Genomic DNA, 25,644 nt, shown 5'->3' on the forward strand with positions numbered 1-25,644 from the left:
GTATGTCTGCGCGTATACATGAGAGTATATATGTATGGGAGCGGAAACTATGTAGTTTTCACGATATTATTTTCTCCTGCGTAACGGAACTTCGTAACCATGCAAACTGTACGTAGTGCTGTATGTACTGTACGTACCTACAGTTCGGAGAAGGACAACCATTGGCCGTAGCCAACTCTCCGCATACATATACCTACTCGGAAACGTAATAATGTACGTATACAAGCTAGTTGCGGATCTTTTTCCGTGTAGTAGTACACGTTCATGTATGAATTGTACGTGTATTAAGTCTCGCCTCGGACTCGCGCAAGGCGGCGCTGATATCCCTTATACGTCGCACAGATTGCACGCAATATACTCAATGTTAAACATCCTAGGTATGGTGTATGCATTTGTATTTCACCCATATTATACGGTCGCATTGTGTACACGCGTCTTACAATTAGAATCCAAATTAGGAAGGAACACGAATAAAAATAGTCCATCTTCTTTTCTTCTCCTCTATTATACCGGATACCACCGTTACTTCTCCTCTCGGTCTAACTGTGAAAAAAAATGTTCTCTCTTTCTTCAACCCTTGATCCATGCAATCATTGTAATTGACAAATTTCATATGTACTGTAATTGCTGTTTTTCATATTTATCGAAGTAGTCAATTTATTTTTATTTTTTTTGAAAAATTCATCCCCTCTCGTTACCACAAGGCGAAACACTCCCTGTAAAAATAATACAAGTACTTTTTTTTATGTAATACAAAATTCTCGAAATCAAACTACGATTATACTATATTCATTCGTATGATGTTAATAGCGAATCAAGCGTTGTACGAATGTACTCGCGATTATAACACGTAAAATAATACGTAATCGTGGTAAATATCGAAGGCGTTGCAGTACTAGCCAGCCAGTCAACCAGTCAGCCATCCGGTCGCCGGTTGTCCAGGTACGATCAGGGGTTGAGAAGCAGGGGTCGTTGTGTGTGTGTGTGTGTATGTGTGTAATGCATATACCGACATGCAACCATAGTGTAAAGTACACGCGCACACAAAAGTACGTCCAGTGTGCAACGAAGGCATAAGAAAGGAACCAGCTGTTTCCTGCAGTGACGTCATACAGGTGCCGAACGGGAGACAGGTGGACAAAGCTCTCGTGCTCTCTCACTCTCGAGGTCCTCGCCTCCACTCTCGATAAGGTTTTTTTCAACTTTCCTTTTTTTTAGACTTGTTCTTCTTTCCCATATATTAGTACATGCGATCTAGTACTCTCTGATAATCGCCTAAATCGATTTCTATGCTCTTCGACAAAGTGTAATTAGCGGGTTTCATTGTACAAGATGCCCGGACAATTCATGAAACTTGAACGAAAAAAGGATTTAAATTTTCGAAAGAAAAACTAAATTCACCTATAAATAAATTTTTCTCGATGCAGTCTTGATGGTATCTTTTTATTCAGTTATTCAATCATTCTTCGTCATATTTCTGAATACATCACATACATTTAAGCATATTCCGTGTACAGCTAAAATTGAATTTTATTCGCACTTTGAGAAAGGATTTTTTTGATTTGGCCAAGATATGGCAGTGGAAATGTTTTTTTTTCTTTATTCGGTGAAATATTATTCGATTCAACGAAAAATGTCATCAGAACAACAATTTATCTTTACTAGTATGGAGTGAAGTCACGATAATTTGAATTGAAAAACACTTCTTTCGGCACATTTGATCGCTGTCCGTACATGTTTGGTGAAATCGAAAGAGAAAAAAGTCTTTGTTCGTACGTATGCCCTTAAGAATCGTGCAACGTGTTACAATACCTTGGTACAGAATGCACCTATAACAATAAATATGCAAACACATGCTTGATTGCGAAAAAATATATTTATTTATTTTTTATCGCCATCTGTGAGAGAAAGAGAGAGTCATAGTGTGTCGAGACCGTTGGGTGATTTAAGCGGCATCGATTTACCACGTACGGGGCGGATTCTATGTAGAGTCTAATATTGCCTGTATCTATATAATATAACGTATAGTATAGATGTAGGGCGGAGAGCACAGAACGGCTCGAAAAATATCGCCTCCACATTAGTAGATACGTATAAAGAACGATAGGCGAAGTAGGTATACGCATACATACAGACACGTCGAATGGCGGGGAAAAACTTTGCCAATGATTTATCGGACTGATATATATTCTATAGATATAAAGCATGCTCTTGTCATTGGACGTGTATGTATGTTGGTCATGATTGTATAATATACAAGGTATTCAAAGCAGAGAAATACGGATCGGTGACACGTTGTCTGTGTGACTTCATTCTAATCAGAGATCGTCTTGATTGGAGGATACGTGTGGTTGGCAGGCACTTGCAATCACTTACGTAAGACTTTAATGTGCTTAAATCAACCCGCGCTTTTTCTTCTGCCACGTTTTCTTTTTCCTCCTGTTACAATAGATAATACCTGCAAGATTTGCTGGTTATCGGTTTGTATCGTAAGCCCCCGTAACGTAATCATAGTTTTACAACCGGATGTATGTAGTTGAACAGTCCGATAAAAATATGTACCAATTCGCTTTTATTTGTACACAAGTGTGACAACATGTGACGGAATGCTAAAGAAGCATCCAGAGTGATCCAAAAATCTGTTGCTTTACTTGTTACAATAACAAGTCTCATATAAGGAACCTGGCTTGTACAGATTTTCATAATCTATATAATACCTGAATGTTACACAAAAAAAAATCTGCATTTTTATAAGTCTGACAATGAACCGTGCGAAGGATCATAAATGCCAACTCGGATTCAAACTGATTTTATGATCTGCCCGCCGCAGTTTGACCCCTTGAGTCATCGTGGTATAGTATGTATTCTTACCACCTATTTTATATCCATCCTTTGTATATTTAGACAACTTTTCAACATATTTCTTTGCAGTTTATTGCTATTTCTGATGGTATACTAATAGGTTTTCAATACTAAAGAGTAATTATTGCGCTGTAATATAAATTATTATTGATAGAAACAAATTGATTGAAATAATGTTGAAAATTGAAGGTATAACTCATTTCGGACAAAGTTACCCTTCTACACATATACATGTTTTACACAAATTATAAGTTTTTGGGGTCGCTGATTACGACTCTGAAATCAGATTTAAAATCACTCGAAATCAGTTAGAATCATTGCAATCGCGTGTCACCCAATCTACAACTGAATACCTCCTCGTTTTATACCGTGCAACGACCAATTTGAACTACGATATGTATTTTACAGTTTGAAAACTGATACACCTACACGCATATTCGGCTCTGCGGAGACGACGGCGGGTGAGAAAGGAGGATGGAGGGTGGCGGTGGAATAAGATTTGAAAGGAAAGCACGACTTGTCGGGCACACGCAACGCAACGCGTGTACAATACGCCGAGCACGTTGAACACGTTGTTGGAGGGCACACGCGAGCGCACGCATTATCGCTGTTATTAAGCTTCAGCATTGTTGCCCCAGCTTACTAAACAAGCGGGTGTAGTTATGTGCACAGGTATACGGTAGGTCGATCTTCGTGCCAAGAGGGACTCCTCCGCCCTGGTGACCGTGACACTAAATAATCATAAAATAAAACAATTTTAGAAAGGCCTGCTCATATGAAGGTACAGCATCTACGATTGGTGTATACACAAGTGCTGTGGGTATCGACGAACACACATGTTGCGCATGATTACTCATTTGTAGATGTATAAACCTTTGTGGCGCAGAGTCACAAGTGTGAGGTACCTTTTTTCAATCGATTATTCAACATTAACATGCAATTTTTGAGATATCGTTGTGAATTTTTTCTTTTTTTTTTGCATAATTGGACCGCTAAGACGTTAATGTTGATCCTATAAGAGGGATTACGATGATTCCGCGAATATAGTGAGCGGTATAAATAATCAAAGTGTTGAATATGCCTGTTTTTACTGAATAAATGTAATTGTGGGAAGGTTATGGGGACTAGTAAAGTGGAACTCGATAGTATGTCGTTCTTAGGGTCGCTAAAAACGAATTCGAGGTCAGAATGTCAAAATTCAAGATGGCGGATCCAATATGACGGACTAAAAATATAAAAATTGATCCTATTCGATCATATTAAATCGGCCATCTTGAATATCGAAAGTTTCTCAGATCTGAGCCCATTTTTGAAATCAGCGACCTCGAGGACTCGCATATACCCAATTTCAAGGAATTTGACTGCTAGGAAAAATGTATGCTTCAAAGGGATAATATACCCATGCGAGGATAGATATAGGCGTGTAAGCAGCTTTAGGTAACTATTCGACGAGCAAATATTTAATACGATATTAACGGTAAATTAAGAAATTTGGAATACCTACGATTATTGTCTATTATAATGAAAATATGTATGACGTATAACATACGACATGTTATGCATCCGCATATAATGGCTTTGAATGTGTAACATGCGCCTGTGTACGCGTGTGCATACATGTATGTTCCAAACGCATCTGCTCCCTCGGGCAAGATTCTATGTTTAGGCGGCATCGCGTACTAAAGAGAATGCTCTAAGTGTTTTATACCGCCACGCCGTTGGAAAAGTCTTTGCTGCACGATGAAACCCATATATACATACATGTATGAGTATAAATGGAGATAGAAAAGATGTTTCAAATTGAAGCGTCATTGCTACCCCCCTTGCGATGGAAACAGTACTTTCAAATTAACTTTGATAAATGGAGGCAAGGTACAGATTCCAGTTACGGTGTAGTAATTATTTCATTTGAAATACTTGGTTCACGATGGTGCACGAAAGAAGGTTTAAAAACGTTCAGTCAGCTGTAACGGTAACTCAGTGATTTTATTCGCAAATGGCTATTTGTTTACTTCTATTAAATAATGATGGTCAATTTATGACGATCGCGTAAGAAATAAAACGAGTTTTAAAAATTCTACGACATCGTTCATCCAGCTGTTATAACAATTTCTTTGGATAGTCGGTGTAAAAAATATCGAGCATTTTTGGGAAAAAATAACCATTATACAGCATGGTGGCCTGTTGAGTAAATGTAATTTTACTCAATGTAACAATCGAAGCAGAAGTTGAAATTCATCTTTTACCCCCTTCGGATCGAATTAGGGTGTGAAGAATACTATTTCGCGTTAGAGTGTCTCCAACTAGCCCGTGAGAACGTGAAAAGACGGGATTACAGATCACAGTATGTATGTCCAACTAATCAAACCATCAGCACCGAACGACGAGCGGGATCTCTAATTCCGTTTCGTTTCGTTCCGTTCCGTTCCGTTCCGCGGCCGTACCTCTCTATCCGTCTTCATTGTGCATGTACTATTACAGGTACACGTACCTCATACCTCATACACGAATACCTACAGGTGAGCTTTACTCCCAATCTCTAGATTACGGTTTAATTTCTATATATATATACATTATACATATACTCATGGTATGTTGGTATATCACAACATACCGATGCCGCGATGCCTGAAACTCATGGCCAGCGGAAAGCTGAGCGTTCTATTGGACGCATGCTCCCGACCAAGCGCTCTCTCCCTCCGTCCGAGAGAGCGAGCGATTGAGTGAACGGCATGCGCAGTGCAATCCAGAGGACACGGTATCACCCGGTAGACACTTAGCGCGCGCGCGCGCCGGCGCACTAACGCGAACCACGACGACAGGCTCGTCGACGGGCGTCTGGCTGCGTCGGCGGTGCGAACAACGATGCTCAACACACAAGGGCCGTCGCCCTGGTGGTGTGCTTGCACGACCAGGTGGCCTGCCATCGCGTCGCGCAGCTCTTCGCGTAGCGTGGCATGGCCACGCTCGGAGACTACCTACCACCGCACCACTGTCGTTTATTTCCCTTCTCCTATATCTCTTCACCCCTTGTATGCACGCGTGTGTGCGTGCAGTAGGAGATGCGCGTTGCACGCTTCATCGGCCGAGCCTTTGCATCTTGTACGTATGTCGTGTGTCTCTCTACACCGGCTGCGTTCGCCCTCTCAGGTAGTTGATGGAAGCATGTTGTGTGGGTATGGGTATATATCGCCTGGTAACCAGGGCGCCGTTGACCATCTCGATCGCTGTATTATAGAGGGATAGAGGGAGAGAGACTCACCGTCGTACAATATGTGTAATACGCTAATACTAATGGTTCAATATAATCGCGCGGGATCACGTAGGAGTAAGTATTACATATGAGTGTAATGTTTGTATAATGTTATCTTTCGGATCAATATTGGAAAATATTATACGTTCGTGTCGAACGCCTCGTTCAACTACGTACGCATCCATAGTCCAGGAGTCTTCTCATGCTCGGAATAGATCACTCGGAGGAAGGAAAACAAGAGAAAATAAAAGTAAAAAATTATTCATTCAACTACTTGAATGCACTATGCGGTGACCCGTTCTCAAGAGGTGTTTTCAATGGAGCACAAATTGACACCGCGATTACGTATTTTGTGATCACTTATATTTCATAGAGTGATTAGGAGAGATTACTTGGCAAATAAACTTTACTTTGATTGTGTGGTTTCTCATGATATCTAAGATTTCATACGATTTCTTAAGATTACAAAGAGATTCCCGTAATCCTAAATGATTTCCCATGGCTACCAACGATTACCTTGATAATCACAAACGCAGATTTTTATTTTAATATTGCTGATTTCGGTGTGATTTCGGTGATTACAAAGTGATTTCAAGGATTACAAAGTGACTTTGGAGATAACGAAATGATTTCGAGTGTTATTGAAAACTCTATCGCTTCGTCGAAACACCCCTTGCCTGTTGCTTAAACATACCTTATAACTTGAATGGAAAATTTGTCTTCGATTAATTCATTGATTGATATGAATTTTTTCGAAATCACTTAATTATATTTGTGAATAAGGTTTACAGGATAAATTCAAATAGAGAAAAAAAAAAGTTTTTTCAAGTACGTTTTACAGTAAAATTAGTCTAGTTTTCGGTCCAATGCGTCGGTGATTTATAAATTATTTTTTTTTCTTATTGTAATAAAACTAGCATGTGCCTATATTGATACGTACAAGTCCCACACTAGCGACAAATCAGACTGAAAATTGAAAGTGAATATCTTCAAAAATAAATCAGTAGTACGCCGATTTTCTACAGATCTACGTGTAGTTATACACGTCTAATACGTGCATAAACGTATATATACATATATTTATACTCTATCTTTACTGAACTCAGACATTTAAAAAAGAGAAGGTATTTTTTGCTCCGCCGAGGGTCAGACACCCCCTCAATTTCCATCAAGTATGAGTACACGCGCATACATACATATATACACCCCACACAGTCTCTTATATAGACGGAGGGTATATTTTCTAAAGAGAATATTCGAGAAAGAGACAGAACGTATTTTTGTTTCTACATTCTTAATCGTAGTAATTTCTTCTTAGCCGTTCATTGCAGATTGTATACATTCTTGAACAATGTTCTTTTCTTAATGACATTTTTTCAACCAAAATTTGATGTGTTTCAAGTATTTTAGACGAGACAATACGTTGTTTCGATTCCTATTTTTTACGTATACGTGATGCAACGCGAGCAAAATATTGGAGGATAAAACTTGACGAGGTTGAAATTAGTAACGTTAACATAACGAACAACGTAAAGAAGAAAATCATTATTTTGTAATTTCGAAGGTGTTAAATCTTCAATACTTAAATACTTTTCGCCTTATTATACTATTTTTACCTATTATACTAGTTTACTAAATTTCAAACAATACCAACGTTGTAACTCAATGATTTTTCCCGAACTTGCATCGTTACACTAACGTTACTGTAACTTCAACCTCGTAAAACTCGTCCGTGCCATGTATCTGGCTGCGGCACACATGTACATTGTATACGCTATATATTTTTAGGACCTTCAATTAGTTTAGCTGCTCATTAAATATTTATTAGCTAATTGGAAAATTAACTTCTTGCACTATTCGTATCGATTTATAGAATAATAAATTCATTTGATACATTCTAGTTTACATCGGCATGAAATTAGAGTTCAGTACTGCCGGTAGTATCGACTAAAATTAACTCGAATTAAATCACTTCCGATATCGACCTCTATAATTGTTATGTAGGGCCGACTTCGATCTTATATGTTTATCAGAAATATGCATATGTCCAAGGCGAGGGTCGTCATGCGCATTCTGATTTGTCTCACGTGCTGTATGAATTCTTGAAATAATATATTCGTAAAATATTTCCTTCATTGATTCGCCTTATGTTCCTTGAACGATTAAAGTACTGTAGCCCGATTTTCCTGCTGTATTATTATTCGATATACACGCGGGATGAATCGTGTGTCTTTCTTCATTCGCATATAATATATATTCTTAATTCCGCATGAATCGGTATTTTTTTTCGAAGTTTCATTACGTAAAGATGTAGGGGATCGTTGAGGGAGGAATAACGTTAGACCAATTTCAGCAATGCAATTCTTTCGACTCTGGCCTAAAAATACATTTCAAGTGTCATCGATATTTTTTAGAATCCCGTTTGATCGTACAGGGGGGCTATTTTGCCCGCCTTTCTCCTACACGGTACGGGATAAAGGGTAGTGTCACGATGGTTCAACATTTTTTTTCTCGTCTTGAGGCACATGAATTGGCCGAAGTTCAAGAAAATTATTTAAAATGGGGAAGAAAAGAAACGGAACGGTTCGCCAGATTCGAGAGTGAGCAATCCGACGTTGCATTGCGTTCGCAGGAAATCATCGGGCTCAAGCCTATGTTGAGAGATCGCTGGAATTAAAATGTTTAATATAGGCGTCAGTTACGTAACGTATACACGCGTATGGTACATCACGACTTACGATGTACACCGGCGTACGCGGATATGCCATGGCAAATTACACAAGGACGTCGAAAAGCCCGACGGGTGCTTTAGCAGAATTCAAGGTCGAAATGACAGCGTAGATTACACAAACACGCGCTTTGTCGCGCGACGACGACGTAGGTGGGTTATAGGTAGGTAGGTAGGTAGGTAGGTAGGTAGGTAGGTAGATAGGTAGATAGATACGAAGGAATACCTAAACGTTGCATAATGTTCTTCACAATATAATCACGTTTCTTATAAAACTTGTAGGAATTACGAAGCATCGGTGGTAATACCGGCCACCACACGTTATCGCAGTTCAACGATTAAGAGGCACAAATATTGTTATCGGTATCCTCCTCGTCGACGGGACGAATTTCTGCGAGCGAACATTTTTTCATAAATTCAAGCATCCGCCGAATGTCGAGCGCCTTACGGCCGCGGGAAGCCAGCGCGGCAGCGATGAGAAGGAGCTGCTCGCCCAGACCGTTAGCGGCGGACATGCTGGCCTACGGTATAACAGCAGTACATAGATCATTGTGTAGTGGGATAGCCGTGACGTAAAACGCGTCGCGCATAAAGCCTCTGATCCATATTGCAGCGGTATGCACGACCTAAAAACGTTTGATTGCGAGTTTAACGCGCCTAGCGCGACTGATCCTCTCGTTGTACGCATCGAGATTGTTTTGACCACTCGAAATCCGTATGACGCGCGAGCGCTGCGCGTAGTAAAAATGACAGGGGCGAAAAGACGAAAGTCGGGCTTCGAGAAGAGAGAGGGGAAAAGGTACGTAGGCACGCTCGATGTTTCGGCGTACCTTGCCTACGGACAATTTCACCTAAGCTACTACTCCGTTTCTTTACCGCGACGTCGATCCCTCTCGTTGTCGGCTGGCGTTGCGCTGCGCTGCCGCTTCTCGGCATCGACAATATTCTCGTCAAACTCCTACTCCTGCTCCTACTCCGTATAAGCGTTGTTGTGACGTCAGGCTGCCGCGACAGTGTTTGCCGAAGACTATTTCTAAATCGGTGTTGCCACGCGTTTGTGCGCTCTTGCAGCTCATTGTAGATTGCTGGCGACGTTCTTCGACTCGGATGTGGCTGTATGTGTAACTCTCTCGTTTACACGCAACGCGACTCGGAACGAAATAAGGTGGACATTGCTACTGATCGTGAGCCTGATGTTGTTGCTGCACATCGCTGCCGCTACCGTTTCTCCCGATAGTCGAGGCGATTTCTACAACACACGCGCATATTATCGCACCGCTTTAAAATACACCCGATTCCTTCTCGATATTTCTTTGCTCGTTTAAATAGCCGCGCTGCGCTGATTCTTGCCATTACGCTCTGATATATATATATATATATATAGAGCTATATATTCGATATTTTCTGCTGCTTCTTTTTCTTGACGCTCGCCCTCTCCTCCAGAGTCAAGTCAAGCCGAGTCGAGTCGCACACGAGCGGAGCTTTAAAATACTGTACATACGTACGTACATGCACGTACAAATACAACAAGCGCAAGAAAGAGGGAAAGAGAGAGAGAGAGAGAGAGAGAGAGAGAGAGAGAGAGAGAGAGAGAGAGAGAGTGAGAGTGAGAGCGGAGAGCTATCGAGGGAGCGAAGTTGACCGGAGTATTCCGAGAGCTTCCGAGAGATTTGTGACGTCATCCTACCTCGCTCAGCTGTTATGCTGGCCGAACCGAGTTGAGTTGACAATGAGTTGAGTGGAGTGGAGTTGGGTTGAGTTGAGCCAAGCGTCACGTCGCCGTCGTATATGTACATTACATACATACATCCATGCATGCATACGCACGTATATGCATACATATTATTATACGTACTTAACGACGGGAAATATTAATGATGTGATTATTTCCCACCCCTAAATTAGACACGTATGCGCAAATTCTTTTTATTCTTCAAGATAAGATGCATTTGGGTATACCTAAATTCCACTTTCGAACAATGTCGACCGGTAGTGCGGCTAATGGTCTCTAACGCATAGGTATACGTATAACGACCTTGACGGCAATCATGGCACCAATAACTTCTGCATCACGCATTGTTTACTCATAGCGATATCTATCGATGTGTTTATACCTACAACGTATGTAAAGTGTGATCGCCTTACCGCAATAACAAAAACAACGAAATGAAACGTACATTTCGGGCCAGAGACATACGTTTGTTTCGATAGATTTTTGTTATTTTTTGTATATACGAGGCGTATGTATGCACGTATACACCGAATACATACGCGCAATCGTGTACGTACGCGTAAAAAAATCCCCAACATCCCACACGGCATGTACGTGTAACAAATATATTTATGCATGCCTGGCTGTGTGTACGTATCGTGATTTGTAACTAACATCGTCTCTCCTCACGCGAAGCACTGAAATGCGCACGCGCCGCGCGTTCGTCCCGCGGTTGTTGTCACGTCGTCGTAGACGCTTGTCAGATAGGTAGATGAAGATTATTCAAAAACACATACTAAGAATCCTTCGCACGCGTGCAGGTGAGTGCCACGCCAAGCATATAAAAATGCCTTCCCCGTTCTTATTGCTCCTACACACACCGATATGACGTACGTAGCATAGCCAGAAAATCAAGTACAATTATACTTACAATTACCAAGTATTATACTTACTATATATATATATATATGTATAGTGTCGCCATTCAAAGCAGGTAAATTTCTACACCCAAAAATTACTGTATTCCAGCCTAAGCCGTGTAGTCTTAAGATTTTGTAGGGCGTACAGTCTAGTTAGAAAATTCTGCCCGTCATCCAATGAGGAAAAAAAGGAATCATACATGATTGAAATAATTTGGAATTTTTGATTACGTGTCAGTAGTAGAGAAACCTAAATCAATCGGGTCGTTTTTTTTCTCTCTCGTTCAAAAATATAACTACAAATGTTACCCGCACAATGAATTTCACAGATTTCCTAGTATACATTACATGTAGATATGCCGTAGCATGGTTATACAAATATCACGTGTGTAGTTTCAAATTTAGTGTACGATACGCTTCAATTTTCATTTATATTCGTGGAAAAAAAAAAGAAAAAAACTGGATCCAATTATTTTACGCGTCTCTGCTTAACGTGCGAATAAAAAATTTTCCATGCAAGCACCCAATTGTTTACCGTAAATTGCACGATAAACTATCGCCAGGCTCACGAAGAGACGGGAAAAATCGAACAATAACGTTCTGAATAGGAAAACTGATAAATATCGGTACGGAAATTATAACATCAAGTCATGCTGCACCGGCTAGTTTCATCCCTCTGCCTTTCGCCGCATTAAACGATATACCTATACACATACATCTCGTATACACGTATACTGTACCTATGCATGTGTACAACACTATACATGTATACTCTCCTTCTTCGGGCATCGATTAGAAGCGCCCCCTTAACTCTAATCACTTCCGTCCGTGCGCTTTGCACGCTGAGGACGAGGCGGAGGCGGAGGAGAAGGAGGAGGAGGAGGAGGAGGCGGCGGTCTGCGTCGCGTCGGGTCGTCCCGACTAAGTTCCTGGCGGTTCTGCTCGCGCTGCTCCCGCTTATATACACTCTTTTTCGAATATCATTCGACGCCCGTATAACTCCGCAGCTCATTCCCAGGTAGCAATATCCCGAAGGTTTCGGTCGCCGAAATACCGTCATCGCGTTTGGACATGGTCAAACCTGTGTATTATACACACATAAGAGAGACCCGGTGAGGAGACCCCTGCAGCCTGCAGCGGCAGTCCAAAAGTAAATGAGAAAAAAAAAAAAACGAGGAGGAAAGGAAAGGAAAGAAAAAGTAATGGCTGCGAAAGAACACACTTGTGCACACGTACGCATGGATCGGTATACATGCAGATATTGTATGTGAAAGTTTTAAAGGAACTGGAAACCTTGAGTCAAGCGGGAACAAGGGCTAAAGAGGGCACGGGGCGACTGGGAGGATCGGGGCGAACGCCCTTGTGCCCCTACACTTCGCCACGCATTACACTAATACGCGTTCACGGGCTTGTCCGTGAACCTAGGATGAAGAGCCAGTCGAAGATCCCCGACGACGACCCGCCGCGATGCCAAGCAAACCCCTTGTAGAACGAGGGAGGCGCAGTGTGGGCTATGCTTGGGGGTGTTACGTCCAGTGTACCACCTCTCTCCATTTTTCCTACTCGCTAACTCTCCCACAGTTCTTACATGAATATCATGGTCTCTGTCCTGTCCTCTTATCTCTACCTAGTCTCACGCTATTCACTATCGCGCTTATTCATCTAATTCTATTCCCTCCCTCTAGCAGCTTTACATCTTTTCTGCACCCGTACGTTTCTCGTCTCTGGATTCATTCGTATCCTAACTCTCAAGCACCTCAGAGCGAAAGCTTTTAAATAACTCCGTACAGCACACTTCAATCTCACCCCTATCTCGACTTCTTGCAATAAATATATACTTGATATCACCAACAAATTCAACGTTACTCCATCCTCAATCCAAATTCCGGTTGTCTTAGTACGTAAAAGCGAAGCAAAATCAGGTTATTCCTACCGCTTGGGAGCAAACCACATTCACGGACGTAACAGGGGGTAACTTATGCCGGCGTTTGCGGGGTAGCCATTATATTACACGCGCTACGCACTGCAGTATTAAACGATTATATTATTGTACCCGCTTACGCGTTCGTAGCGTGGTTATGCGATCGTGTATAAAGTTGTACACGCCTATTACGTAGTAGTACGACAGAGTTGGCGACGATCCTAGCAATGCTACATTCGAGCCGCGATAAGATAAGCTTTGTAATTTATCATTGTAGGCCGATTAGTGACCTTTTCACAAGACACTCATTCGACTCATCGAGTGTAATATCATATTCAATACCGCGTGTCTTATATTCGATAATTCGCGTTTGTAATAGAATAATTTACCCAATACGTGAGACACCGGACGAGATTGGACTGACCCTGAAAATTCACAGTCAGAGTTTAAAAAAATCTGGCAAGCACGGTCGGGTAAATTCATTTCGGACTTACTCGGCAGTGTCTCCTCTACGTACTTCGGGCCCATTGTCAACTCCTACACTCGAATCGGTTCTGGCTAATCCTTGTTATGGCACCAATGGACGAAGTCCATCGCACAGCGTGTCTTGCAGTACGGTCCGTGTTGTGTACACAGTACAACTACCTGAAGATATCCGCTTCTATGCCAATAAATTCTTCAAAAATCGACCCGTCCGAATTCTATGAAGCGCTTCCCTTTTCCGTCCATATCCTTGCAGCCTTAAACTCGCACCCAGCATACCTAAGCCGGGGCGAGGGTTCAAATTCCCTAAGTATGACTAAGGACTCGTCTCCGGGCTGAGTTGGACTCTTTTTCCGTATTGTCACGTACCTACCTACCTACCTACCTACCTACCTACCTACACTTTGACTCTTTGTGCAGCATTACTCATCCAAATATATATTGTTTTTATTGTCCCTTATGGCTCATATCATGCTATAGCACGCATTACTTGCCGCCGCCCCCCCCGCCGGAAGTGTGTACCTTATTACTCGAGCAATAAGCCTGCAGCTCGGGTATTATAACGCGAACCTTAATAAAATGCTTAAATGATTTTTACAAATACCTTCGTGGTATTTCTCGGTTCGCTAATTGCCCAGAACTTAAAAGTGTACGGATTCTCACTTGAGGGAGAGGGAGAGAAAGAGCGACGGAGAGACGCGGTGAGACGAAATAATCCTTATCACACGAATACATAACTTCGTCCGCAGTATTATTACAATTCTAAAGCCGTAACTTACGGTCTGTTCATTTGTTTGCTGTTATATTCTGTTAATCGGACTTACAGTAACGAATGCATGCGGTTGATTGTATACATGTACATAGATACCAGTTATAGGGTGTATTTATATATTTGATTCAATTTTACCGTGAATCGAACAGTTACGAAAAATTGAAACACCGTGTATAACACGGTACGCAGGTCGCTGTTTGCAAATTGTATCCGATTGTGAATTTCGAAACGTCTGTAGGGTGATCTACATCGGTGAAAATAATCGGCAACAAGCATCGGACACGGTCCTTGGCATTTAAACTGTTGCTGCTTTTAGCAGTCTGCGGTGCAGTTTGATCTATAATTAGCCGCGGTATTATTTTTACTATTTTAGTCGAACCGCAGGGGCGGTGTGGCGTAGCTTTTTCTTCTTCTTCTGCCCGCTGGAGTTCACGAAGCTTTCAAAGTCTATCTACATCGTGCTCCTATACTTATACGTATAGCATAGCGTACAACCGCGCACGCATAACTCGCGCCTAGACCACCCTCCCCCATTTGACTCATCACGGAACGGTCCAAATGTCGTTGTTCCCTGCCTCAGGTCTCGTGAACGAACCAAGTTGATGTTTCACCGCGCGTCGCTTTGCGCAGCTTTGGCCAAACAGATTACTACTAGTTTTAATGCCAACTTGTTAGGGGAATCAAACAGTGCACAGAGATATGTATAATGTGTATACAATTGTGTAGATATAAAATAAATACCGCAAGGAGTAATCTTCCGAGTAATTACATCAAATTTCAACGGTGTTTAAACTTTTACCATCGTGAAAATTATCGAACGACTATAACTATACTATGAAATTAATATAATATAATAATTTTCAAAACATTGGGATGATGGAAAATCTCGATGTTTCACACAGGCGGCGTATAATTGTTCGATACAATTTGAAGGGGGTGGGGGGAGGAAGAGTTTGTACGCTTGTTAATCCCAATGTGTGTGCGCGTGTGTGCGCACGTGTTATTTAGGTATAAATTTGTCGCGTGACTCGAGACCATGCGCCTGCAATGGAAGGAAACGCATGGTGTGCCCTACGCGCGCGCCGCGCCTGACCCCCGATACGCTCGTGTCACGTAGGCATCGCCCGCCATCTTGACACCTCGACTGGAAAATCGTCGAAACTTGAAAAATCCTCGGGCTTCGCTGTGCGCCAGTGGCAAACAAGGCAGGCCCTTGTAGGCCACAAGTATAGGTATATTATTCAGGAATCAGAGTGGAGGGATACAAGGCTTGCGGAGAACCGCACTGACGCTCGAGCATTCCTCGAAACGACGTTGCTGCTTTTCGTTCTACGTACGCAGCAGCTACGGTATGCCGAAAAATTCAAAATCGGACGGAAGTGTCGCTGATTGTTTTCCCCTCTCCTTCCCTTCCTCTATACATCGGGATTACCCGGAATGAGAACCCCTGACACGTATCTATCCGACGCATGAATAATCCGTCCGCGGGCACGGGAATCCGTTAGTGCAAGTTTCTTTCATTTTATATTTACACATTGTATACCTACGTACGTATAAATAAATGCGTACGTGCGAATACTGAAATGCAGTTTTTCCTCATTCTTCTATTCATATCTTTAACCTGCATAATTATAATATACCTTGTATGTGTACTGTATCGTTTACCTCGACGCGTCATTTGCATTTGGGTTAAAAAATAATTACGAATTGAGAAAGATTACCCGTCCGCGCCGTGTTACATATTCGTGTCCATAGTATATTCTGTAAGTGGCTGTTTGAAAAAGTTATAAAATAAAATAGGTTCATCGCGAAGCGTACGCAATAGTGTATTGTTGAACCTTGTCTGGTGGCATTTTTGGTGCAAAGCTTGGATGCGTTTATTAGTACGTGTCGTACAACGATCGAACGAACCGCAATGAGTTAACCATTAGGATTTTTCAAAGCAGTCAGTACCGGCGATCGAAACACTCGTGCTGGGAAATCTTAACAGAAAATGATGCGGATCTTACACGCGTTATGTATATATCATATACACAGTTTATCGATTAACCTCTCCGCGATGGTCGACGTATCGGTAAAATGATTCGATCAATATTTACGTCAGTGGTATATATCGAGAAGATTAGGCGAGAAAAATAAACCAGGCTGCAGGCTGTTGTAGTACGCGAGAAAACACAAGATCTTTGGATCATGAAAGCTGTGTTTAAGCAAATACGCACATACGTATTACACGCACGTGTACCTACCGCATGTACTGATAAATACGTGTGTACGCCAAGTCATCGCGAGTATGCGTAGATACGCTTTTAAGTATTCTGCATCGTTGTAATATCCTATAATTGTAAATCGTATACATGTCGCGCATACGTTGTCTGCATGGGTATACGTCGTTGTCGAAGCGCGGTTTATCCTATACGTACGCATAGGGTGCGGGTAAAAGCGGACGATTCCATTCGCTTGTGTACACCTATGCTACAATACGGCTATCAACAGGACCAGTATACGAGTTAACTTGGACTAATGCGGAGGAAAATACAGGTTCGGTCACGTTCTGATTGTCTGCTACAAAAACTTAATTTTTTATACCGACGAAAAAATCCGTTACACGTAATGAATTGGGGTACAGGCATCGTAATCAGCTGAATATGAATTTAATTTATCGATCATCGGCAGCAATCGATTGAAGTTTAAATAAAGAAAATGAATAAATTATTCCTCACAGTTTCAGGTACGAGGAAGTCCAGGTATAACTTCAATATCGTTGGGGCCGATTTGCTTGCTCATAAACCCGAAGCGGAACAATACAAGTAATCCGTCAAGAAATTGCAACGGTCGTGACTAATCCTTATTTTTCAAATTTCGTCGAAGTTACCTGGCTAATTTCTGTTTCGTTAATAACTGGTCCCGTTAAGCCTTACGAGAACCTTTGTAGTCTAAGCAGTGAGACAAAGACGGGAGCAGCGATAGGCAAGCGGATATATAGGTATAAGAGAGAAAGAGCCGAGTAAATGTGTTCGTCGCGTCGAAAAGTAGAAAGAGGGGAAGACTGTAAAATTTACAAGGGTCGAAGAGAAGAATGTATAGTAATAGCCGATGGAAGCAGCGCGCGAGGCACGGAGGGAGTGCAAGTTTTCCAACATTTACCAAACTCGTCTATTGCACCTCTCTCTCTCTCTCTCTATATATATACTACACACACACACACACACACACACACACACACACACACACACACACACACACACACACACACACACACACACATATATATCGGATCGAATCTTATACCGCGAGTCGCATTGTTTCGTATTTTATTCGCGCTCGCTTCGATTTAAAAGAATTAGAATAATGGTACACGATTCATCTCGTCTCGAGTCAGCATCCCGGTCATCCACCTTATGCTTGATATTCGTATACACCTATACAGCTGTAAATATCGAGGCTTTGGGCAGCACGTAGATACACGCATTAAATACGCGTATCAACATCTATACGGTAGGACATCCGATGATATTACAGGTACGTATATGCATGTTATTACAGAAAGCTGTACTAGACTTGTACACCAATGCACGACTATCGGTCGATGGGTATTAATGTAGAGTACAGAACGAAACGAAACGAAACGAAGCGGCGGCGGTGGCGCCAGAGTATAACGTCTAGGTGTATGTATTTTAGTTGAGCCACGCCACCAACTCTCGCGAAAACTGATTAGCTTGCTCTCTGGTTAATAAGCAGCAGCTAGATCGCCAGAGAGAGAGAGAGAGAGAGGGAGGGAGAGAGAGAGAGAGAGAGAGAGGAGAGAGGCGGTATACCGCTGCACACTGCACACGCGTACGTAAGTCCAAGCGAGATGAGGCTTGTATATACGTAGGGCTGCGTGCGCCGAGGAAGACGGTATAGGCGTGTAGAGGCGAGAACAAAAGAGGTGCCTGCAGGGAGTACGTACATATGCGTGGATCGGAGAAGGACAAACTGTAATGGCGGGGAGCGTGCGTGCGACAAGGACGCGAGATCGCCGGGTTATGCCTAGATTTGAAGAGGAATTAATGTCGAATAACGAAGAGTCCGTCGAATTGTAAGAAAATTAATATTCAACAAAGCTGCCGCGCGACGAAGAACTCGACGACTGAGAGGTCACATTTCGGAAGTCCGAATCTTTGTTCGCTCGGGCACGTGCGCGGCCAAGACGAAGTGGAAAATCTCTCGTATAATATGTAGAAAATCTGGTGACGGCGGCGCGGTTTACGTTTTATCTGAAACGGCTCTCCGAGCGTTGTAAATTATTTTTGTTTAATCGCCGAGAGGGGAAATATCGTCATCACATGTGTGTAATATGTGCAGAAGCACTCCGCGCACCTGCCTGCAGCAGGCCGATTGTATATTTAAAATAAATTGTAAATCGGTAATCGGCAGAGGTGAAGAGGTTCGGACTCGATCGGCACTTTGACCGTAGGCCTGCGAACCTTTCGCTCGAATTTTAGTCGCTAATCCTTGAGACTTACTGAGAAAAAGGCAATTGTTTGCCACGGCACAAACGAGTGGGGGAAACCCGCGAAGGGGAAATTTACAACTCTGACGTAGCGGTTGGTTCGTTCGTTGGTTCGTTCGTTCGTCGTCCGTTCGTTCGGCGGGGCTGTCGCATCATCGCCAGCCAGCGCGCACACCACTCGACTGGCAGTCAGTCGCAATCTGTCACTGGTTAGCCTCGGTTGTCTTTACCGGAGCTTCGCTTGCACGTACACACATTCGTGCATACTTACTTCGGTTGGAAATCGCAGTTAATCAGTCAATTACACACCGTCACCCGTCGTCGTTTCTTATAATATCATATTACGATTGATGTAATCGTTTGTACGATCGTCGCAATTCGCGGTATACGCGTCGTGCATCATCGATACGGAAACGTGTTGTATACCTGTATATGTAAATACGTTCAACATACATAGATACATTATATATGTATCGAAATTAACAAAGTGGCGAAAGTATTTACGGAGTGTGTACCAAGCGATGACGTCATCATACTGTTCTGATTTCGTTTGCATTATTCGATAAGTCGAACGGTATTGCAAAAAATAAATTAAAATAAATAATACAATAACAATAATAGTTATAAACAATTGCAGAAAGATAAAAAGGTGATAAAGAACCGTCTTGTTTCTCGTTGCGTACTGCGTTGCATGCGGATAATTTTTTAAAAGGACAAAGCCAGTGTTTTATTATACTCTGTTGCTGCATTTGTGTGGTGGTCTATTCGAATATCCCAACTGTACTGTCAACGAAGTTGCGGCTGCTGCTATAATTGTGGCTGAGGAACAACTTGATACAGGTAAAGAAATTTCACTTACGTCATGCGTGTTTACGCATTATATATATATATATATATATATACACGATCGTCAAGTTGGTGAATTTTGATTTTTGGCAAAGCATTGACGGTAGATAAAACGCGCTTGCGGTAATTCCCCGCGATTCGTCGTCTGTAACGCTCTTGTTAGTCATTACCCCCGCATATTGCCCATTCTCACTTCCGATCGTATTGAACGTTATACGAGCGGTACTGAGAAGAAAATAAAATCCCCGCGTAGGTACGGGTATATCGGTATACGTTACATTTATTGTACACACGTCGTGAAATTTTTCCTTTGTGGAACGCGCGTCTTGTAGGTCGCGACAAGTTGATTCTCGACATACGCGACGTCCGCACTATCGTGTTTTACACGCCTTGTCAACGATTGCAATAACGAAACAATCCGTACAACAATCTATAGTATATACATATATCTCTACGCACAGCAAACCTTTTATCAGTGATGATCTATTTATTTTTTCTTACATACGTAGGTTATTTTCATCGGATCGAATTTGAATTTTTTTTTTATACATATATGTGCATATATATATCACGCTTGTGTATACGTGCACGCGCGTACATGCATACGTACACGTCTTGCCTTTCGACTTTCACATTTTTGCTACCGTGTGTAAGAGAAGAAGTCAGTCTGATACACTCGGTTTCATTTCTGTTGCTTTTTTTTTTCTTACCGTTTTTTCGCTTAGTTTTCCGACCTCGTATAGCGACAATACTGATCATTGCTTGCGAATTAATACAAGTTTCACAATATAGGTGTGAAAAAATTCAAAGTTGATCCGATATGTATCCGTATATGTATAGGTTTATGTACGTATTATACGTGTTGAAACATATGCACGCGTATTTACGTATTATCTCTTCCTCCTCGCGTATTGTGTACAGTAATGACGCGCGTCCGAAATTCTTAAAAGAACGCTAACGAATATTCGAAGGAGTGATAAATGCCGTAAAACAAAATCGCGAAAATATGTAGTCGCAGCGCGTGAATAATGTTGAAAGTGAATTTCGTCAAGTTATGGCTGACGATCCGCTCGCGGTAGTTGTTTTTGTTATTACATTTCGGCGCGATGATGTGCAAATACGTTACACGCAGTGGGTAGTCGGTGTTATCAATTAATGCGGCATACGGTGTCGGAGTACAGATATAGTTTTCCGGATAATACTGTTCTGCGATTTGGATAATGGCGATATTACAGAGAATCGCCAACTTGGTTGATCGCAGCGAGATCGCTCGACCGTAGAGGCTCCGCTAAAACTCCCGAGACTACACGACTACGACTACGCTACTACGCGGTCACTCTTCTCAAGCCCATATTTAAATTTAACGCACTGATCTCATTCCTCGGTGAATCTGCTTTCGAAAATAGCGCAACTCGCATACAAGAAGTGTATTACGTGTATACGGTATACGATATATGGTATGTCGTATGCAATGGCACGTGTAGTGGTACACCAGCGGCGTGTGCAGCAGTCGCCGCTGCTCGACTTCTTCGTACAACCTAGCGGATCGCGGGGTCATCGCGACGATTATAATACGCGAAGGAACGAGCGAACGAGCGTGCGTACCCACCTCTTTCGCTTCTTCCTCTTCGTCTTCCCCTTCTCATCCTCGCGACACGTACTTGCCTGATTTTATACCATACATCGACGCCGGAATGCGCGCGTGCAGGGCGCCTTGAAAACGTGTTTTCGAAACACCGGCAGATTTACGCGATATCCAGGATGGGGGTAACAGTCTTGTGACCCTATAAAGCAGCCACTCCGAACCCATAAGTAACGTAGCTTTGCGCGACGTGCGTATCTGCGATCCGTTCTGAAATATACGCGATAATGAGGGGAACGTAAAGAAAATTAAAAAGTACAGAAAACAACAAAACGCACACACGCGCAGCAGACTATACGCAGATTACGCTAATGACGTCAGTGCCAATGTGGTTGTGTACGTGTTCGTCATGGCACCTCTATTTTTCTCACCCGATTCGAATTGAAGGACATTTACGTGATCGTCGCGTCGATGCTCTTGTGTATTTTTTTTCACAACCTAACGTCTGTGTGTTTCTCTCTCTCTATTTTGCTTTGAGTACCTACACACGTCTCGTTCTCTCTCTCTTTCTCCCTCTCGTTGCATGCATGTGTTTACATCGTGCACGTCATGCCGATTTACATGTGTACACGTATGTTAGGTAGTTTGCCGCAAATGTGCGCTGCTCTGTGAGTGTAGAAAGATGGTACGATCAATTTCTTTCTTCTTTTTTTTATTTTTCATTTCTTTCATTTGAAGAACAGAAATATCGTTGTTATTGCGATTCGTTATACTGATACAGCGGCGAACGGGCAGCATTTGAATTTAGACAATTTTTATCAATGCTGACGAACGGATCAGTTTCCTTGTTTCATGTAACGTTGTTAACAAGCCAGTATACCAGCACGGTGTATACAGGAAAATTACGCGACACTCTCAACTGTCGAAATTATTGCGATTGCTAATCGTGTGACTAATTTTCCTTGTTCCCGGTATGCGTGTCCGTTTATATGTAAATATCATATTCGTATACATTCTACACATGCGACGATGCTCGCTGATTGATCTTGATAGTAGCTGTCCCGTCCACAGTCTTTATTTGTCGTCATTGTTTTCCGCGAAATTCAAACTGCGAGTACGCGAGGGCTTTGGCTTACTGACATTCTGTGGGTTCGCGTTGAGGAAATAATGGGGGGGTGGGTGAGTGGGGGGGGATATGTGACACAGAGAAACGCACGCACATGCATAATGCAAGGAAAAAAAACCACCACACCGGACGACTACGACGACGACGTTTTGGTCGCGCGACAGCTGAAACGTCGCTACGTCGGCGTGTGACGTCACGGCTTGCCGCTACCTTTCCGAGCCGGTGTGTGATCGAAGCTCTGCTGCCGAAAGGCGGCTACCAGCCGAGGTGGTGCTGGTGGTGGGGTTAACATCTGCTTTTAGCATGATTGCCATGTATTGATGCGAGTCTTGTGAGCTTATACCACGCACCGTCTATACGGCGTATATTATACATGTATATATATTATAATATTAATGCATAACGACGACGTTGCGATTCTGTAATGAATTATCGCGAATTTGGAATACCGAACATGAATATGACGACGAATTGAAAAATTTCCGACATTCGAAAAACGTGATATACCAGTTGACGTTATTTTTGTTTCTCGTATTTACGTTATAATGTAATTAACGTTATACAATATACAGGTGTTGTACGTTCATTTGAACCGTTTTACACATTTTTATACGATGCGGGAAACGCGGTAGTAGTACAGGTACGTCTTAGGACTGTGTACCTTGTGTGACGTACCTAGTGTGGTATAATAGACAGCGCGATGTTGTTATCTGATGATTTTTCACGGATTAATTTCTTCGATGTCACTGAATACATAATAGAGAAGACTGCGGGAGCGGTTGTGTAATTTGCAAAATTTATCAGATCGGTATAATAATATTTATCTCGCCGAGTGTCCATCTCTCTCTTTTTTTTTATTATTATTTTTTTTTTTTTTTTTATTTATTTATTTTTTTTATCGCTGTGTGGTATATCTTTATGGTGTGTTGAACCATATTACATTATATGTATGAATTGTAACGAATTAAAAATTAACTGTACGAATTTATTAGCCGCGTGGAGTAATTGGAAGAAGAAAAAAGAAAAGAAGTATCGCCGCTTGAAATTCGTTGCATTCGCGCGTCGTTTCGAACGGATCTGCGCGTTCTCAACGTGAAAGATAAAAAGAAGAGATAGGAAGAGGAGGGGAGGGGAAATAAAGTCTTCGCTTATTGCGGCTCGGGAGAAAGTCGTCGGAATAGTCACGGCCTATTTAACAGCGGCGGATCTGCAACTCTATACACTCGCGCAGTCAAGTCTACCGCCGCTCTCTAAATCGAGAAAATCAAGAAAATTTAGAAAATATATGTACACACGGGCACACGTACATAGTTTCTAATATAATATTGAAACTGTACTTTGCCCTAATTTTCCTCCCGTCATCGGTCCCTTGTCCTCCCCTCCTTTCTCCACACGTCGACCCTCTCCCTTCCTCCCTCCTCTCCCCGTCCACCACCCCTCGCAAAGACAAATCGTTACCTGACTAGAATATCTGCTGCGGGTGGGTAATGTGTAACTCTAGGGTGGCGAGCGGAGGCGGGGCTTCATGTTGTGATCAATACTATAGATCGAAGACGAAAGTTGTAATCGAAGCGCCCTTGAGAAAACAAAATCATCTGACGCGTGGAGGGAGCCTCGTGATACTTTATTGCATAGGTATATGTTAATAATCTATTTACATACACATGTACACATATCGTGTGTATAGCAATGTCAAGAACAATCGTAATTTTTAATACGAAGTTGAGGTGTCATATCTACATAATATTCAATACCTAATTTAATGCAGATATAGGCATATGTATTATACATTTGTTTATCAGTGATTTTGATTTCGCGGGGATTAATTATACGCACATAGATACTGTGTATGTATTATACAACGAAAAGTTACCGCGTTTTATGATATATAATAAGATAATCAAAATGTGCAACAATCGAATAATTGATGCATGTAACACGTATGTACGTATATAACAGATGATATAAAGCCGGGTACATGTACAAAAGTCATAACGGGTCGTGCGCCGCGGAAACGGTACTGCGTCCCAAATGGAAACAAGTCTTACTAGCGTGTAGCGTGCTTCATATACACACGCTGTTGTATTCGTATACCGTGCAGGTATAACGCGACGAGGAGTCAAGTGCTCGTTGCTGTCAAGTGGCGGTAGTATTGCTGCTCATTGTACGAGCGTATGAGTTCAATTTCTAATTTTGTAAATTCCTTTTGCCGCGCGCCGCGCTTCGCGTCTGCAGAGTGACTGTCAGCTGTAAACGTGGCTTAGTTACATGTGGTACACGTGTATATGTGTGCGCGCGCGCGCGCGTGTGTGTGTGTGTGTGTATCAATAGGTATGAGAGAAAGAGATACGGTGAAAGATAAGAAAGAAAAGATGTGTGCCTCCTCCCCCCCTTTATACACGCGCACGCGCATGCGCACATGAAATGGCAACACCTCATTCCGACTACTACACAATCATCGCTACTGCGCTTCTTTCCATACCTTTCTATACCATTTGCAATATAGCACCAAGGAGATACGACCTTGCTAATGTCCTTGCCTCGAGCAGTTCCTTGTAGCTGCTGTAATACCCAGTAAAATGGTGGCGAAGAAATAGAACTAACTGATATAGAAAAATTTCATTTATATTCAGGCCGAAGATCACGATCCATAACACAAAAATATATCAACCGGGAATCTATTTTCCTAAATCAAAAGTTCATATTAAATTATAACTGTTTTATCGGATTGAATTATTAATGAACAGATCGTTAGATACACTTCTCAATTAATTGGGGGCTACGATAATACTAGTTTGTGTTTTCTTGGTGACGTAAATTTGACGAAAAATTGATGTTATGATTGATGCGAGGGATGAAAAAAAAAATTATTACTCACGATGTTTCATAAATTTGAAAAATTGTATAAAAGTGAAAGATCAACTGAGCGTTATCTTCCACATGGCGTA

At 42.1% G+C, this 25,644-nt stretch overlaps 1 protein-coding gene across 2 annotated transcripts in view; it reads left to right on the forward strand.

The window, feature by feature from the left end:
- The window catches only part of LOC107226526, a 51,019-nt gene that overhangs the window by 18,505 nt on the left and 6,870 nt on the right, over positions 1 to 25,644 (forward strand). The window contains exon 1 of one of the 2 annotated variants that reach the window (XM_015667368.2): positions 19,303 to 19,982. The exons of the other annotated variant lie outside the window; for it this stretch is intronic. The gene's annotated coding sequence lies outside the window, so the exon portion shown is untranslated. Of the gene's footprint in view, positions 1 to 19,302; positions 19,983 to 25,644 lie in introns of those variants that run through there. 2 annotated transcript variants of the gene reach the window in all.

This window comes from Neodiprion lecontei, chromosome 6 (genome assembly GCF_021901455.1).
Source record: "Neodiprion lecontei isolate iyNeoLeco1 chromosome 6, iyNeoLeco1.1, whole genome shotgun sequence".
Classification (NCBI taxonomy): Eukaryota; Metazoa; Arthropoda; class Insecta; order Hymenoptera; family Diprionidae; genus Neodiprion; species Neodiprion lecontei.